Source organism: Panthera leo, chromosome D2 (genome assembly GCF_018350215.1).
Source record: "Panthera leo isolate Ple1 chromosome D2, P.leo_Ple1_pat1.1, whole genome shotgun sequence".
Lineage (NCBI taxonomy): Eukaryota > Metazoa > Chordata > Mammalia > Carnivora > Felidae > Panthera > Panthera leo.
Genome location: NC_056689.1, coordinates 79,155,624 through 79,171,498, shown reverse-complemented (window position 1 = coordinate 79,171,498; position 15,875 = coordinate 79,155,624). Strand labels below are relative to the sequence as shown.

General features: G+C 51.1%; 1 protein-coding gene across 6 annotated transcripts in view; it reads left to right on the top strand.

Annotated features, from left to right (window-relative positions):
* The window catches only part of CHST15 (carbohydrate sulfotransferase 15), a 79,277-nt gene that overhangs the window by 28,985 nt on the left and 34,417 nt on the right, over nucleotides 1-15,875 (top strand). The window contains exon 1 of one of the 6 annotated variants that reach the window (XM_042907918.1): nucleotides 10,554-11,528. The exons of the other annotated variants lie outside the window; for them this stretch is intronic. The gene's annotated coding sequence lies outside the window, so the exon portion shown is untranslated. Of the gene's footprint in view, nucleotides 1-10,553; nucleotides 11,529-15,875 lie in introns of those variants that run through there. 6 annotated transcript variants of the gene reach the window in all.

The following is a 15,875-nucleotide window of genomic DNA, read 5'->3' as shown; positions in this document are numbered from 1 at the left end:
CGGCCCCCGTCACTGTGAAAGCATCACCTCATCTCTTCCAGCCTCTGCCAGCCAGTGTGGGGACAGGGGACAGCGGGGAAGGCCTGGGAGCAGACGCAGAAGCAGGGATGGAACAGGTCCCGGCAGCAGGGGTTCGAGCCCCAGCCCGGCCCATGTGCACTGCAAGGGCCGGGAGGCATCCGTTTCTCCCCACGGCCGCCCCTTTGCGGTCCACGCTCCCATCCCTGCCCGTCCCAGCCCCGCGCGATGCCCTGAATAAGTGTTTAACCTGAATCTGTTCCCCCCACCCATAAACCCCAGTAAATCCCTCAAATTAATTAAGTGGAGGAGCGCATTTAATTACGGAGGGAATTGGTATTTTATCTCTTCTGAAGTAGAGAAGAGGGAAAGGAGCTGAGAGGGCCACAGAAGAAAAAGGGAAAGAAAGAAAGGAGAGCGAAGAAAGGTAATTTGGATTTTTAGTCCGCTCTCCATACTTGTTTTCGAGACATTTCCAAACCCTTTACAGGAAGGGAATGAAAATGATCCGAAGGGCAGAGGGTTTTTTTTTTTTTTCCCTTTCCTTTCTTTTGTTCCGAACTCAGTCCTGGGATGTGTGGCCTGTGCTGAGTAACGGTGCCGTCTGAGTGCATTCAGAAATTTGTGCGAAAGGGTTATGAGAACTGAAGACGGGTAAAAACAGAACGGAAAAAACAAACTTTCTGGCCACAGATAAGAATCATATAATTTGCTAAGACGTATCATTTTGTGTTTTCTTAAGTATGAAAGCTCATTTAGAAAGGGAAGGGGCGTGCTTGACATTGGCCGGACTGAGGTACAGTCACGGGCCCCAGCGGCCCTGGCTTCTGCTCCTGCGGAACTGGGGCGGTGGGGGCGGCTCGCGGAGGCGTCGGGGACCTAAGGCCGATGAGGCCCCGGGCCAGCCCACCGTCCTATGGTGGAAGCCAGTGATGGCTGCGGGCCCAAGACACACCAGGAAGTGGGTTTTCAGTGACATAAGGGCTAATTAATCCTAGAGAGGCAGAGTTGCACAATGGCAGAATTTTCAATTCTATTTTAAATACTACCCCCCCCCCCCACATTTATTTGGACTTCTGTGTATGCGATGTAGTATATTTTTACCTATGTTGCCTGCTCCCGCACCCCCTGCCTTCCTCCCTAATTTTCTTCCTTTAGGAAATAGTTGTAAAAGTGAGCAGAATAGACACTCTTGCCGCTGTGGAACTCACAGTACAGTGGTCAAGGCAGGTGCTACCCCAAGAAGTGCACAGAGATGAGAAATGGAAGGGGTTGGGCAAATGAGGTGCGGGGAGCGGGGTGGGGGGGGCACTGGCTGACATCTGAAGGGTGACAGGTCAACTTGACATGGGTCAAGTTCATGGGTCAGTGGTGTGGGGGAAGATGGTTGGTAACAGTGGGAATAGACGGGAGAAGGGGCACCCAGGGCCTCTGTTTCTCCCTTAATCTTCCTGTAGTTCTGGGGGGAGTGGATGATGTCCCCATTTACAGCCCAGCGGCTCAGGGCTCAGAGGTTAGGTGGCCTGCCCGAAGTCAGAGCTGATGTGGTTGCTTCAGGATCTGGGGGCGTCCCCGGCCAGTGGGTCCATGTTCCTGCTTGGCTCGCCATGCCTTCCCGTGGATTCTAAGTCCTGTGCTCATTTTTTGGTTCCACAGCCTCTGCTGGGCCTTTGGAGGGATGGGGAAGGCAGCATGTAGGCGCCCGGGTTGTGCAGAGAGAGATCTTACCGACGGCGAGCTGGCTTTGTCGGGTCCGAACATCCGTGCGCTTTAGCCAAATATTTATTTTGCTGAAACAGAGACCAGAGAAGTTCTTGATAGGAAGTCAGCTACAAGGACTTTTTTAAAGTCCTTTTTTTTTTTTCTTCAAGTTGAGAGGTTTTTTTTTTTTTTTTTTTTTTTTAGCTCAGGAGAAGGTCTGCTCTCTGCAAACAAGTCCTGACCTTCATAATGAGGCCTGAATGCTTTCCAGATCTTTTATGAAAAAGATTCCACTCTTCTGTGGTTAATATGAAGAGGTTGCTTTGTTTACTTGTTTATAGAGCACTGAGGATCGAGAACAGTTCTTGTAGCTCAGCTGTCTGATGGCATCCACTGTATAGCTTCCTCCCACCCCCCTCCCCCCCACCCTCTCTCCCTCCTCCCCCCTCCTTATTTGTGAAAAGGAGGCTTTCTCTCCTGGGTTTGCAGCAGCCCCGTTCATTGGCAAGATGGGCATGGATGTGTCAGCTTGAGAGAAACAGAGGTATTCTTGGAGACCATAACCTTTGTACTAATACTTTACCGAACGTTCACCTCTCCAGCTTCGAGTATTGAAAACTGGCGAGCTTTTTTTGTTTGTTTTGTTTTGCTTTTGGAAAATATGTGCCACCAAACACTTTGAGGATGTCTCCACTTTGTGGAGAAAAGAATTCCTTTTCCGTAGCCTGGGCATATCCACGTTCGGTGTCCGGCGTAATACTCGTCTGTAGATAATACCTGCTTGACCTATTTATTTGACGGAGTTGTGACTACGGATGAGTGAGGTTATCAGACACTGGGTCTGTCTTCTAAAGTCTGAAGGAGGGTGTGAAAGCACCATTTGGTAGCTCAGTTTCTTCTGTGGGCCTCTCCTTCCATCCAAGAGGCGGCGCTTGGCTCGGGGGGGTATTCTGGTGGCACTGGTGTCCTCATTGCCATGTCACTGCGGGGAAGGGGAGGGGGGGGCTCCTCCACAGGCCTATTTTGGTCCTTCCAGACATTGCCCATATGAAGCCTTTGCAGCTTCTCTCCTTCCCGCCTCGCAGCCAGACTTGGCTGGGTCTTCACGCACCAGGCCAGCATCCTCCCGCTGAGCTGAGCTCCTTTCGGCAGAGACAGGAGGGAGAGAAGGAAGAGAAATGAGGATCGTGGTTCGGCTGCTGCTAATTGAGCCCTCCCCCCGCCCCGCCCCGGTGTCAGCAGCCACCACCACTCGAGTGTCTCGCAGGGATTATCCCCATTCGATACCTACAGCCATGACATATTGTCACTGTCTCCATTCTATAGATGAGCAGACCGAGGCACAGAAGGGTGAAGCAGTTTGTTGCCCAAGGGCACACAGCGACCAGATGGGCCCGTGTGTACGTCTGCATCCTTCTCGGTTTGGGTTTTCGTCTTTTTTCTCTGCTACCACGCGGGCAACGCGCTCATTGCCCCGCACGTGTGCCCATATGACGCTCGATCCTGGGTCGTCACCGTCAAGGCCTCGTTTGGCATCAGTAAACAGCACGAGACATTGTCCTGTGGGGTCCTTCTGTCCCTCGTGCTCAGGGTCCCTCGGTGCTCTTTGGACAGTGCAGGTTTAGAAGCGAGCACCCCCACTCCGGGGTTTCCATGGCAGCGGCGGAGCGGGCAGGGCTCACTCCCAGGCACGGCATTCTTAGTGAAATGGGAATTGGATTTTTTTTTTTTTAAATGGTAATTGAGCATTCCGGTGTGTCCTGTGGGAAGATGCCATTAATGCAAAGATAATTCGAGAAATAAGGAGATGAATGAAGCGAGGCTTCCAGGTAACTTCCAGTTTGCACCTTGCACAAAGCCCATTAGTGCCACCAGACCCCGCCTCGAGGGGTCCCGGGGCCTCATTGCCATCACCCCATGCCACCTGAGTTGGGGCGCGGGACAAGAGTGCACTCGTTTCCCGCAGAAGGGGAAACCGGGGCTCAGAGATGGCAACTCCTGTCCTGGGGGCCTTGGCCCCGGTCCGTTTTCCATTTGCCGCCCTGTTTGACTCCACGTTTATTGTTATTACTTCGTCTTTATTGTCTTTGTGGTTGCAGAAGGAATGCTTGCTTGATGTAAGTAAAACCAAGTAAAACCGGAAGTCAGATGGAGATGTGTAAGTGGAGAGCAAATCCCTCCCCTTCCCACCCCCCACAGCTAGAGGGTTCCAATGTGTGTGTTCGGGTCTCTGTCTTCCCTGCACTGATGGGGGGGGGGCGTGGCGGGGGCGGGGCGGTGTGGGCTTCAGCTTGGGTTTAAATCCACCTCTGCGCCTTACTTGCTGTGTGATTTGGGACGAGAGACTTCACTGCCCAGAGCCTCTGTTTGTTTTACCTGCAAAATGGAGCAGAATGTGCCTTTCGCTTCGCTCGGTCCTCGAGGTAGAGGGGAGGCAGTCCAGCGCCCGCCACAAGAGCAGGTGCTCGGTTCCTGGTGGTTCCCCACCCCCCCTGCCCTATATCACTGCTTCTCGAACTCCCCTCCAGGGCACCCTGCAGGTAGAGGACAGTTCCCCTTGGGGTGCCCCCCGCTGGCCCCCCGCAGTGTGCAGACTGCAAGGCAGCCTCCAGCTCTGTGCAGATTTTGTATCACTTAGTGATATATCCCAACTTAACTTTACTTAAAAACAATGCTTTTCATGTTTGATGTGTTTAAATATTTTGAACCTGGAAGCCTCACATTGCCTGGTAGCTTCCCCGCAGCCCCCGGCACACCTCCCCCACACCCTTGGGGGGCTGGTGCACCTGCCCAAACACCTGGGGTCTATGCCCCCAAGCCGGGGTTGGTGCTGGAGTTGTCTTCCTGCCACAGCTATTAAGGGCCAGGCCTGGAGGCAGGCAGTGAATGTTTACAGACTGCAGACAACGCCCTGGAGAAATCCGGGTTCACCTTGTTCTAAACTCCCCCTCCCCGCTGCCCCAGGACATTGTTATTCCGCCCGATTGTTCATGCTTTCCATCAAAATGAAATAAATTCCAGAGAAGTGTTTTCCGGAGGTTCTTCTTATTCAAGGGTTAACCAGATTCTTATTTTGCTTATCTTTGGAAATAAAACAATGTTTAAAACTATTCAGATCAGCAAAGCCATCTGGTGGGGAGTACCAGCTGCTCCCCATTCAATTGTGCTGCCTTTAATTTATTCATTGAAGGGTGCCGTGGTACATCTGCAAAATCATTATTCGCAGTCGGTTTTGAACATGTGAGCCGTGTGTCTATGCAAGACCTCTCTTCTTCGCCCCAACTGAAGGACATCTGGGTTGGGCTTCCTCTGTCCTTCGGCGGCCCTCCGCTCTTCCCGAATTCCTGTCCAAGCAGGCGGGAGGGTTCTGGGGACTCGACAGGGGGCAGAGCCACCCTGTGCCTCTTGGCCCTGAGACGTCGTCTCTGTGCAGCATGCTCGGACCTGCTGCTGCTTTGTATTCATTTTCTTATTTGTGTTAAGGGAATGTTGTTGAAAGGCAACTAGGATGTGCCTGTCATCTTTGTGGTCTTGCTGCACGAGAACCACAATGACCCCTCGTCCGACAACGTGTCCCTTCTTCCTGGTAGTGAGGGTTTGTTGTTGCAGGTGCGCGAACCCTTGAAAGCGTGCAGAAAGAGTAATAACAGAATATATCACATAGATGGGTTCCTGAGATCACCGGGGCATGCGATGTGTCCGCTTCGGGAGGGAGAGGATGAGGGGCATGGCAGGTGCTTCACCCAGGTTTGCTGATCCCCCGGTCTGATCTCTCTCTACTCTAAGTCATATGGAAGAGGAGGGGTATAGCATCCGAGTCTCGGGGCCACGACGTCCCCCTCTGCAAAGTGGAAATGCTAATTGCGCTTTTCTCGTAGACTATCATGACGCATGAACAGGATCCTCCATAGAAGACCCAGCCCTGGGGCACCTGGGTGGCTCAGTCGGTTGAGCGGCCGACTTCGGCTCAGGTCATGATCTCGCGGCCCGTGGGTTCGAGCCCCGTGTCAGGCTCTGTGCTGACAGCTCAGAGCCTGGAGCCTGTTTCAGATTCTGTGTCTCCCTCTCTCTCTGACCCTCCCCCATTCATGCTCTCTCTCTCTCTCTGCCTCAAAAATAAATAAACGTTAAAAAAAAAAAAAATTAAAAAAAAAAAAAAAAAAAGAAGACCCAGCCCGGTGTCTGGGCACAACGAAACCCTTAATACATTTTAGCTCGTGTCACTTGTGGCCAAAGCCCCGTTCTGGATCTCAGCTGGGAGTTTGCTCCTTCACTCGTTAATTTAAAAACAAAACTATTTAGTGGGTACCCAGCCAGTGCCAGGGGCAGTAGATGCTGAAGCTTCAGTGGGAAATCTTGTGCCTGCACTGATTTGAATTCGGGGCTGAGCAGCACTGACTCCACCCTCGTAGAGCTTCCAGGGAGAATCGGCCGACTCGAGCCGCCCCTCCTTGTCTGGGAGACAGGGCGGCCAGTGCGCTGAGCGATGGCTGTCCTTGCTGCCCCTGGAGCCTCGATTTCTGTGCAGGTTTCTCCCAGAGCTGCTGTCTTGCGTGATGGTGCAGTGCGGGACAGAGGTCACGGGCTCTGCAGCCCAATGGGCCTACGGTTGCATTTTGGTCCTGCCGCCCGCTAGCCATGGCGGTGGTGGTGGGGCTATATTCTCACCAGCTGGGCCTCGGTCTCCCACATGTAACGTGGGAGTTGCCGTGCTGACCTTGGAAGGTTGCCATCAAGAAGCGACCTCACATGGCGCTCTCGTCCTCTGGGGTCCCCGGAAACCGGCTTTGGGGTATATATCCCAGGCTGCACCAAGGGTGATATTTAATTTTTAATTTTTAAGATCTTAAAACAGACCGAACATCGCTCCCTAGTATGCATTTGCAGTACCCCTGGCAATAATAAAATGAGCAATCAGAGGTAGCTTTTTTTCCCCCCAATTGGTTTCAGAAAAAGAAAATTGTCGGCCTTGTCACAAAGCGTCTTGTGCACATTGAATCATTGTGTGACAGCTGCAGCATGAACATGTTGAAGCCTCTTGTCCACCCTTCCCGTCTGCTGAGAGAATCTGATCATTTTGGCAGAGAGATGGGGGTGTCTGACTGTGTTCCGTGCAAGTATCAGGTAGTTGCATGAGGGTGGCTGGGACACGTTACCCTGTTGGGGGAGCCACCGTCTCAGAGAGCATGACAGAGACCCCTTTTGATCCTGTGGGTCAGTGACTCTGTTGTGAGGTTGCCCCTCAGCTCCGTGAACCAGCCAGTGCTTGTTCTTCCCAAGGTCTGCAGATTCCTGGGCTTCGGGGCTGTCCTTGAAATGGGATATGTAATTCTGAGTGTCAGCACTTTCCTGGACCCTCTGGAGGCTTTGTTCTGGAGTTAGATGGAATGTTCCAGAAGGCCTGGGCTGTGCGTTTTTCATATCTCTAGCTTTAGCGAATGCCATGGGTGCTTGATAAACATGTACTTACGGGTGTGGGCTAAGGAGGGGCGCCTGGGTGGCTCAGTTAAGCGTCCAACTTCGGCTCCGGTCACGATCTCGTGGTTTGTGAGTTTGAGTCCCGCGTCGGGCTCTGGGCTGACAGCTCAAAGCCCGGACCCTGCTTCAGATTCTGTGCCTCCCTCTCTCTCTGCCTCTCCCCTGCTCATAGTCTCTCTCTCTGTCTCTCTCAAAAATAAGTAAACATTAAATTTTTTTTTTTAAATGGGGTGTGGGCTAAGGAAAAAGATGCTTTTGTATCTTTTGGGTTAATTGTCCAGCTTTTTTGCCCAGTGTAAAAACACGCATGCACCAGCTTTTCAGGCTGAAACAGGTAGTGCCAGCTCCGCGTTTTACATACAAGGAAACAGGCCCAGAGCTGCAGTGACCTGCCCAGGGTTACCAGCCAGGAGTGTTAGTGATCAGGTCTGGATTGAGAACACACTGCGGGTACCAGCTCAGAGTGGCCCCCGCCCCCCTCAACCTGTGCAGTAGCTTCCTGCCTTGTCTGGAAGGTGCTACCTTTGTGGCTATAGCGTTCCAAAGCACAGCTAGTTGAGGTCAGCCACCCCCTGAGTCCTACTCGGTCCAGGCTTTTCCCTTTGATGTGCCAGAACAAAAGAGGGGCACGGGGCTGGGGCCTCCTCTGCCTCCCCCACAGGGCGGCCCTTTCCATTTCTCTCTGCTGTCCTAGCTTCAGCATTTTGTTAGCAGACCGGCCCCCACCTCTGTCCCCTGCCCCACACTTGGTGCCAGGCCAGCCTCTGCACACCTTGTCCCTATCCTGGTGCTGTCCCTGTCGCCCATCATACTCTTCAGCTGGAGGAGACACTCCTGCGTGATGAATAGAGTCTGAATGGACCGTTTAAGACTTGGTGCCCCAGGCGCCTGCCTAAGGGACCCGCCTTACCACCCTCCCACGTGCTTCTCAGGGCCCCCTGTCCTGCCTGTATCTCTGTGCAGATCTGTTCTTTAGGTGGGGGGGAGGGTGGGGGTGGATTCCTGAAGGGTGGGAAGGGGCAGGACTGTCCCGGGCCGGGCCAGGGTGAAGGGCTGGAGGTTAGGGTGGGCTCCCCGCTGATAAGGTATGCGGGAAGACTGGGATCAGGACACTGGGTCTCTGTTACGAGCTGCACATCCTTGGGGAAGTACAAAAGCACATTGGGCCTCGGTTTCCTTATCTGTGACCTGTGGGCCTGGATGAGTGGGTACCTTGCAGGTCTGATTCACCAGAGCCTGCCCAGGTATTGGCCTGGGCCCTGACTGCCCACCGTCATTTGCAGATTGGTCATAGCATGAACGACTTTAGAGCGGAAGTCCCCAGGAATCCCCCACGAGTTCCTTTCTGCCGTCTCTTAACTCCCTCTGTAAAGAAGCGGTCTGCTTAGCCCAGACGTCTAGAACTTTGGGACCAGGCACATTTTGGGAAAATTGACCCTCTCTGTCCAGCACTGAAGCAAGTTGTGGACGGATAATCGTTCTGAAGGGGCTAAGCTTTTCCCAAGATGCACCCGCAGCGGTTTCAGACTCTGCAGGGCTCCCCACCCTGGTTCCTGGGGCACCTGGATGATCCCAGTTGGCTTTGCTCTTTAACGTGTCATTTCTGCTAAAAACCTGGCTGACTTCTCTGTGCCTGCCTCTCACTGTCACCTGCCTCTTCTGATTCATTGCTTCCGAGTAGTTGCAGACGGGAAAATCGGATACCTGAGCCTAGAATTCTGTATACAAGTGGGCCTGGAGTGAGGGCCAGAGGGCTTCCCCAATAAGGAAAGGACACCTGCCATATACTGAAGTTTGCCAGATGCTGGAGTGAGCATTTTATGGACATCATCTCATTTCCTCTTCACATCCACGCTAGGCAGCACTGATGGTTTCACTCCCATTGTACAGATGAGGAAATAAAGTCCCAGAATGGTTAAGTTAGTTGCCTGCGATCACAAAGCTGGCAGGGAATTGAGTGGGGGGGCGCCTGGGTGGCTCAGTCGGTTAAGCGTCCGACTTTGGCTCAGGTCACGATCTCGCGGTATGTGAGTTCGAGCCCCGCGTCGGGCTCTGTGCTGACTGGTCAGAGCCTGGAGCCTGTTTCAGATTCTGTGTCTCCCTCTCTCTCTGACCCTCCCCCCTTCATGCTCTATCTCGCTCTGTCTCAAAAATAAATAAATGTTAAAAAAAAAAAATTAAAAAAAAAAAAAAAAAGGAATTGAGTGGGAATGAAATGCAGGTCTGCCTGACTCCAAGGCCTGAAACCCTCTGTTTGCACTGCTCAGAGAACATGTTTTGCTACATCCAAACTTTCTAGTAAGTTGCAAATCACCGGGACTCTAGGCCAGATGCAGGGGAGGAGTTGGCTGCCTCCTGTGGAGATCTGATCACAGCAGAAATGCCAGTTTCTTACGAATGTATTTTATGGAATGAAAGAATAGTCTGGAATATATTTTCTATACTGTAAGGCATGGGAAGTAGTCATTATTAACACATACAGTGTTGATGATGAACTTAATATGCAGTCAGGTATGCTTTAACTTTTTAACAATGTTTCTTTTGAGAGAGAGAGTGTGAGCGAGTGCATGAATGGGGAAGGGGCAGAGAGAGAGAGAGAGAGAGAGAGGGAGAGAGAGAATCCCAAGCAGTCTTCCCACTGTCTGCACAGAGCCAGATGGGGGCTCGATCCCACGAGCTCTGAGAACATGACCTGAGCCTAAATCAAGAGTTGATGCTTAACTGACTGAGCCACCCAGGCTCTACAGCCACTCAGCCCCTACAGTCAAGTATACTTTAAAAATAACTTTTAGGGGTGCCTGGGTGGCTCAGTTGGTTAAATGTCTGACTTCGGCTCGGGTCATAATCTCACGGTTCGCAAATTCCAGCCCCACGTTGGGCTCTGTGCTGACAGCTCACAGCCTGAAGCCTGCCTCAGATTCTCTGAACCTCCCCTGCTTGTGCTCTGTTTCTCTCTCTCTCTCAAAACTAAATAAACATGAACAAAACAATTTTTTTTAATAACTTTTAAAAACGACCTGTGTTGTGTAGGATAAGACACACATTTTGGGCCCGCCAGGAAGACCCTGCAGGTCATATCACACAGTTTGAAGACCTCTCTTTTAGACCAAGCACAGAGGAGTTTGTTTCAGTCATCAGGAAAGGTGAAATCTGGCAAGGACATCATAAGGATTAGGCTGTAGGAAAGGTTTGCTCAAGGAAGCACCGAAGAAATTATAGTGGTCCCAGAGAGAGGCGGGGAGGAAGGCGTCATTATCAAAAAGGGGGGGAGAATGGGGGTCAGCTGTCCAGATAACAAAACATAACAGCCGTGGTTGTCACAAACGCGCATTTTGCCAGGAAGTAACCTGGTGCGTGACATTGGGGCAGTTTGGTCTTGTTTGAGAACGGCTGCCCTCTGGGTTGCCAGCACTGTTTTGGCATATCTGCTTCTGGTGTTAGCCAGGGGGTTCCATTAGGCAAACGCATGGATTCAGTGCATTCACTGGGTCTCTGGAGGAGTTCCTTTGGCCTGAACCGCTCGTGATTCACTTTACTCCTCTAAACGCACTTTGGGGGAACTTACAAATGTACAGTTGTACCGGTTTAACTTAGTAACACCTCGTGTTCGTAACCTATGGAAGAGCGGATCGGTTAGCTTTTATACACCCCAGCCACTGCCCGCCGTACTCTTCCCATGGCGACGGCAGAGGTGTAGAGGGCAAGGCGGGCACGCGTGACGTGTCTTACGGCCTGGGCTTGGGACTGGCCCGTTGTCATCTCGGCTCATTGCGTGGGCCAGAGCAAGTCTCAACCTGAAGCCAAAGGGTGGAGAAACGTATTCCGCTCTGCTCGTTGAAGGGGCTGCAAAGTCACTCGTGCGACGGAGAGCAGAATGCGAGGCAGGGTAATAAACTGGAACCAACAGTGTAATCTACAGTAAAGAATAATCCACTGCTACTTATCAAATACTTCTCGTGGGCCGGGACTATGTCTGTCTAAAAATAGCTAATAGTTATTTAACACTTACTATGGGCCACTCTCCTAAACGCTTCATATGAATTGGTCACTCGAGGCTCACGGCAATGCTGTGGTATAGGTCCAGTGAGTATTTCCAGTTTACATCCAGGCACACGGGAAGAGACGTGTATCATGACTTGCTCAACGTCAAAGCCACACGTATCCAGGCTCCAGGGCTGTGCATGGGATCTGTAACCGTCAAGGATTTCTTTTGAGAACACAGAGGCCCGCATCACTTAAGTGACTTGCCTGAAGTCACCAGGTGGACACGGCGTTGGCATCCTGGCCCGCAGGACTGCTGACTGTCTTCCTTCCGCTATGCTGTGTAGACGGTGAGTGTGACAATTGAGGGTTGTAGCTTTATTCTGTTGATTTGACCGCATTGTGATCCAAAGCGTAAAGCTCCGGGCGTAAGGTCGGAACTGGTAACCTGTTGTTTGTGCGGGACTCTCCAGGCTTGCTGCTTCTCAGTCTCCGAGACAATCTGATGTCTTCGAGCTAAATACGAAAAAATGTTCCTTCTTGCACTTGTTGATGAATATTCCTTGAAGAAATGTATTTCCACACACAGAGCCCAAAGGAAATGTCGGCAGTTAGACATGCTAATCAGAAGAAAGCCTTGTGTTTTTAGTAAAGGTTACTTAAGACCCGTCAGATCTTTTTCCTTAAAACAGTCAAGGAAAATCACGTAATCAGCTATTTTTTTTTTTCTCTCTCTTCTCCCAGAGGGCAGATGTAAATGTTCTACCTAAATGAAGCTATTTATTTAACTCCGTCCAGATTTCTTTTGAAGTTTTGTACATCTTTCTTCTGCTCTATCAGCTCCTGGCCACCATAATTTAATAAGTTTTTTCCTAGGGTGAAATTGGATGCCCTTTATCGATCTTACACTGAGGGGGCATTCAATTACTTACTCTAAAGTGGTATTTCTGGGTCTCTCAATTACAATTTTGTTATAAATGGCTTGCTAATGATGCTTGGGGTACATAGGTTAATAGGGGGCATCCTAGCCAGGGCTGGGTAATTGAATGCTTTCTATTTGGGGACCAGTTATCTGATCTCTCACGGTGGTACCAGTTCCCACAATTACAGTCTGCATCCATAGGGCACAGCATTGAGCCCAGGCTGGGAAGCAATCTCACTGGAATATATAGCAGAGTGCTTTGGTTTAGCACCTGCACGGAGTGCCAAGGGTCCTGACTAATCTGAGTCGACCGGCACCAAAATGTGGACATTCCAGACAGGTCAAGTGCAAGGGAAAGGCGTTGCTGATTTTTTAAGGAAGAACAACCTGAGTGTTAGGTTTCTCTGCGCGACTGTTCTCAGGATAATTTGTGGCATGTGGAAAAGGCCAATTCGGGAACACCAACGGCAATCCATTTTCCTTTCAACACAGCGACATTGGTTCGATTTTTCTTCACCGAGTTATGTTAGTTAATAGTTACACATATTGTAAAGATCCTTTTGAGAGAATATGTAATGTGCATCCTTTTTTTCCACTTGGACGAATCTCAGCCCTGACTCCTGCCTTCCAGGTCCTACAGAGTCTGGCTCCTGCCTCCTCGTGCATCTGGCTCCTACCCCTCGCCTGCCCCAAAGCCCAGGAGTCTGCCCTCCTGGTGGTCCCCCTGGGCTTTGACCCCCGGCTTCTCACCTTCACAGGGTCCTTCTGTCTCCCAGTCCCACGTGGCTGGCTTCCTTCTTGGCATTCAGGTGTCCCGTCCCCACTGGCCTTCCCTGGACCTCCTGCTGCTAGACCCCCTTTACTGTCAGGCTGCAAGTCTCAGCGGGGGTGGAGGTCAGTGCACAGAAAAGCCCCTGATGACAAAGAATTATCTAGCCCTAGTGCTGCACTGCGGACACCTGTTTTAATGGTTTCATTGTATGCTCCCTTTGTATTTTCTTCATGGCCTTTATCGCTGTGGTTTGTCGCATGTATTGTCTATTACCCTGTAGCCTCTAACTCCTGGCAGGATATAATCTCCCGGTGGGGAAAGGCCTCCCTGTCACCGTCACTTCTGTACCACTCGTGTCCACACCAGGCTTGGTCGGGAAGCCTCAAAGCTGCCGGCCCTGCACGTACAAGGGCCCAGCCGTGTATGGTATATGGTCATGTGACTTCTTAATCAACATCATCAAGGGGTATTTTGCATACTATCTACTGGCCATATGTTTTGGTAAAACTTGTAAGATAGCTTTGTATTTCAAAGAGGGTCCCCCGGATGTTTCCCCCTTGCCACCAACTCCAACTCCCTAGGCACCAGCTGGGTGCCCTGCAATTCAGTTCAATTCCAGTAATAACTAGCTGGAGCCCACACGAACCCCACAAATTAAGGGTTCCGTCCCCCAAGACTGCCCCCACTTCAGATGCCAGTTGCAAATACTGGGTCCCTAGGCTACCCAACTTCCGTTTGACCTGGCTACAAATTCAGAGGTACCCACAGGGCCCTCCTTAGTTCTGATCATTCACTGGAACAACGCAGAGAATTCACGAAAGCACCTTATTTACCATTACCAGTTTGTTATAGAGGAAGCAACTCAGGAATAGCCAGACCGAACACAAGCAGAGGCCAAGATGTGGGGGGAGGAGGTGTGGAGCTTTCCTGCCTTCCTCTCTGGACGAGCCACCCTGCCAGCATCTCCACCAACTAGAAGGCTCTCTGAATCCTGGCATTTTGGGGCTTTCATGGAGGCTTCATTGCACAGGCATGACTAATAAATCACTGCTCCTTGATGATTAACTCCGTCTCCTCCCTGGAGGTTGAGGAAGTGGGGCCCTAAGTTCCAGCCTTCTAACTGGCTAATCAAGGCTCCTGCATTCTGGTGACCAGCCCCATCCTAAAGCTCCCTGGGGCTTCATTCAGGAGTCACCTCATTAGCATAAGCTCAGGTGTGGCTGAAGGGTAAAAGGTGCTCCTGTCACCTCTTGGGAAATTCCAAGCGTTTTAGAAGCCGTATGCCAGGAACTGGGGGCAAAGACCACATGTGTCGTTTTTATTCTGTTGCCCCCCGCCCCCATCTCGTATTGGCTTTGGGTCTCCACACCTCCACGGCTTCTTCAGCAGTGCCTGGTACACAGTCACCCTTCAGAAGGGATCCGCGGGCCAAAAGGACAGACAGGTGAATGAGTTGTTGCCCTAGTTCTCTGCGCCCTGTTTTATGTGGAAGAAGCAAGACGGAGTAGCGGTCTGGCTGGAGGGGGCAGGCTGCCCAGGGGTACAAACGCCTGGGCTCACCGTGTCCCAGAGCCCCCCTGTTGAGACTGTCCGCTTCTCCGACTACCCAGATCCGTTTACTTACTTTGCTTGTAATAAGAAACCTTTGTTTGTGTTTGGGAATATTTTGCCCATTCTGTTGGGTCCGGATTTTGTGCATTCTTGTCTTAGAGCTTCAAAGACCATGTTTTTAAAAAAATCTAATTAGACTTTCTGCAGCCAGAGACACAGAAGGGTGCGAACACGCTCCCCGCTGGGATCCTGGTTGGAGCCTTCTTTTAACCCGCTTGCCCTTGTCTTCAACATGTAAAAAAATGTTTTCTTGGCTTAGTGATTGGATTTCCAAGTAGGGGATCTTGCCCTTTTGTTTCTTTGGTTTGGAAGAATTGTTTGTACCAAGTGATGGGTCAAGGGTGGTTGAGCAAATGGGAGGCAGAGATGTGAGCCTTGAGGCTCCTGTCACGTCCCTCCAACTGCTCTCAGAGATGAGAGGGCGGCAGAGCCCTGGATGTTGGCCTGGTTCCAGAGCACTTTGCCTCCGCCCCCGCCCACACCACCCCGACTCCTCTGCTCTTCCCAGAACTGCCCTGACCCCGATGTCAGCCTTCACTAACTAGCATTTCTCAAGCTGGTTCCTTGCGACATTAGTGAAAATTCCATGGCTGGTTATGTTTTGGAAATTTTGTGTATTCTGTTCCTCTCCTGTGGATTCACAGGGCTCAGTAGAGTATTAAAGGCTTCAGAAAGTCCTGTTGGTAAAGAAGTCTGTTTGATTTTGTCCATCTTCCCTTTTCTCCGAGTAATTTAAGCAGAAAGCAGGTATTGACAACGTGCAGAGCACTCAGTGGAAGACAGTTTAGGAAACGTTGCTTGGCTGTTGCTTGGTCCGCATATTTTGATAAGGCGTGGGCCTCTGGGTTCAAGGGAAGGGAAGGTTTCTGCCGGTGAGTTCTCCTTGTTCGGCCTTCCAGCCAATACAAGGCGGCTTTAATGGAGGGTTAGTTAATCCCGCCTTGACAGGTAGGATTGTTTGAGGGCTGTATGTGTGTGTGCCGGGTCAGAGGTGAGTCCACTGCCCTTTGGGGTAATTCACTCTCAAGAGCTAAGGAAAAATAACGTGCTAGGATTTCCCGTCTTTGACTCCACTTCAAATGTTCTTGGCCTTCACTGACCATGAAAAGTCCTAATAGTAATGGTCACTGATGACACGTCTTCATGCTGCCTACCTTTTAGGGGAGGCCAACTATGTGTAGGCATTCTGCAAACTCTTGCAACAAGCTTGTAAGGGAGATACTCTCACCCTAATTTTACTAGGGAGGGTGGCAAAGCTTGGACAGGTCACGTGGCTTACTCAGGGCCACACAGCTAGTTCACGGCGGCCTACCATTATTGGAAACTAAGCCTCCTTTTTTGCTCGTTTTACAACATCTACAAAGAAGTGTCATTTGGGCAACAATCTATTTT